Source organism: Rhagoletis pomonella, unplaced genomic scaffold (assembly GCF_013731165.1).
Source record: "Rhagoletis pomonella isolate Grant_MI unplaced genomic scaffold, Rhpom_1.0 Rhpom_scaffold_00003, whole genome shotgun sequence".
Classification (NCBI taxonomy): Eukaryota; Metazoa; Arthropoda; class Insecta; order Diptera; family Tephritidae; genus Rhagoletis; species Rhagoletis pomonella.
The window spans coordinates 21,339,363-21,342,583 of NW_023458557.1; positions in this window are offsets into that span (position 1 = coordinate 21,339,363).

Genomic DNA, 3,221 nt, shown 5'->3' on the forward strand with positions numbered 1-3,221 from the left:
GTGAAGAAGATGTACTTGTTTCGTTTGATGTCGTATCTCTGTTTACAAATATACCAACAGCCTTAGCTTCAAGAATAATTATGAGAAAATGGGCAAAAATAGAAAATATGACGATGATTCCTAAGAACAAGTTCCTAAGTATTCTAGACTTTTGTCTCAAGGACAACAATTACTTCGTATGTAACAATAAATTCTGATATTGTCATGGACGAATTACTTGACAATACCATTTCGGAGCTAAAACACTCAAACATCGATATTAAATTTATATCAAAACTAGCTTATACCCGCGGGTTTCACCCCGCGCTTTTATACAAATAGGAAAAATAATTTAATGATGTTAGATTTTATTTCTGTGCCCATTTCGTTAAAGCTCGTTATTTTCTAAGCGAGTTAAGGTATTTAGGCCGTTTGAAACTATGAAATTATAAAATCTCCTCTCTCCTCCCTCTAAGTTTACCTTAAAAGGTTTCCAGGTATACGACGCGTGAACGTGAAACCTTCTTGGAGGTGCCACGGCGAGTTCTAATATTTCCAACTCAAATTTAGTAACCTGGCCTTGATAAAATACCACTTCTCATTACTGTAGCAAATGCCTCAAGAGAGCTTTAGATTATAAGGTCGAACCCGGCTCTCCCTTTTCCATTTAATGAAATTGATTCTGTGTTCCACAAACACTTCCAGGGATATGTGGCAAGAAAAAGTCAATTTATACAGGAAGTGCCACGCCCATTTTGCTTATAACCCTAATCTTCTTCCATGAATTTAGAATTGATTTTACATACCCCAGTACCAAGTCCCAGTACTTTACCATGAACATCTCTGGAGATATGCAGTATAAAACAATAAATTTGTACGGGAGTTACCATGTCCCCTTTTCGAATAACACAAATTCTTCTCTATGAGTATGGAATTAATTTTGTATACACATCTCGGTGCCAAGTTCCAGTCCTCTGCAATAAACACCTCCAGAGATATGCAGCATAGAAAAATCAATTTGCATGGGAGTTGCCACACCACCTTTTCCAATAACTCTCATTTTTCTCCATGAGTATGGTATTAGTTTCACATACATACATGCATACATATGTATTTCCATACCAAGCTTGAGTGCTTTACCCCAAACATTTGAAGAGATATGCAATATGAAACTTTCAGTCAGTATGGGAGGTGCTATATATATAATGAAAATGCCCACCAAATTGCTTAGATTGATGAGGAAACCCGACTTAGCCATACTGGATTAACTAGCTTTGTGTCACAGGAAAATTCCAGCATAACTTAATTAATCACCAAACCTACTTGATCAAATTAAGAGTTAATGATTAAGAATTAATTTTTTAATCGCGGTTACGGTTAACTGTTTAGTCGGATTAAAAGTAATCATGATTAACTGTAATCAGATTCAATTTAATCGAATTAACTAACTAATTAAAACATCAATCGATTACTGCCAACATTGATTTCACATACATATCACTATAAGTTTCAGTTCTCTCCCACAAATACTTCCAGAGATATGTATGTAATATGAAAATTCCAATTTGTATGGGAGGGGCCTTGAGTTATCGGACTTACTTTCAGTCTAAGACCATCCTTCCGAAATCCGTAGTAAGTGTACTGAATTCCGTTCTGATCGGAAAACCGGTTAAGGAAGTAGCCTATTTTTCAATCCAGGTCATAAACCATCTTAGAGCAAAATTTAATTTTCAAACAGGTAGCAATTCTTAAAAAAGTAGCCTATTTTCCAGTCTAGGTCATAAGCTATCTGTGTGCATACTTTCATGCAAATCAGTTCGGTCATTTCCACGTATTAATTTAATTAAAGTTTCCTAATACGTGATAACTCTTAAAATAGTAGCCTATTTTCCAACATAGGTCATAAGCTATCTCTGTGCGAAATGTCATGCAAATCTGTTCAGTCGTTTCCGCGTATTAATTTCATTAAAACTTTTTTAACAGGTGGCAACTCTTCCAAAAAATTTGCCTATTTTCCACTGTAGGTCATAAGCTATCTGCTTGCAAAATTTGATGCAAAACCGTTGTCTTTTCCACGTATTAATTGAATTAACCTTTTTTGGCAGGTGGTAACTCTTAAAACAGTAGCCTATTTTTCAACCTAGCTCATAAGCTATCTGTGTAAAAACTTCCATGCAAATCAGTTCACTCATTTCCGCGTATTAATTAAATTAAACATTTCTAACAGGTGGCAACTCTTAAAAAAAGTAGCCTACTTTCTAACCTAGGTCATAAGCTATCTAAGTGCAAAATTTCATGCAAATCCGTTTAGTCGTTTCCGCGTATTAATTTAATTAAACTTTTTTAACAGGTTTCAACTCTTCCAAAAAATTAGCCTATTTTCCACTGTAGGTCATAAGCTATCTGCTTGCAAGGTTTCATGCAAATCCATTCAGTCATTTCCGCGTATTAATTTAATGAAACTTTTTTAACAGGTGGCAACTCTTAAGAAAAGTAGCCTATTTTCCAATCTGGGTCATAAGATATCTGTGTGCAAATTTTCATGCAAATCCTTTCAGTCGTTCCCGCATATTAAATAAATGAAATTTTTTTAACAGGTGGCAACTCTTAAAAAAAGAATAGCCTATTAACCAATCTGGCCCATAAGCTATCTGCGTACAAAATTTCATGCAAATCCGTGCAGTCGTTTCCGCGTGATGATTTCCCAAACATCCAAACATGCAAACTTTCACATTTATAATAATTAGGTGCAATCCCGTATTCCTCGGACTCGGACTAGTAAAACTGTCAAAAAATAAAAATTCGCTCAGAGCGAGAGAGTAACATTGTAAAGTACGGGATCGCTTTCTAGTAAAAAATTGTAACTTCTGTCAACTTCAACATAACCTCCAAATTTTGGTTGTAAACTTTTGCTTGGTTTGTATATAAACATACTAAGCTCACACATGTAAATAACCAAAAATACTTTCAAATTCATTAGAATCCACTTAAACAAGTAATTAAATACTTTTCAACATGAATTAGCAGAGTGCACTTTTCTTTTGTTTACAATTTGGTTGCCAAACACACTACAGCTGATCGTTTGACACATTTACCGTCTTCGGGTCGTCTGATTAATTTCTTATCTGCGCAACCTAAAAAATACAAAATCAATACGGCTAAAAATTTAATACACAAAGTACTCACATTGAGTGACAGGAAATTTCACGACATAAACATACAAAAACTCAAAAAGATCCTAA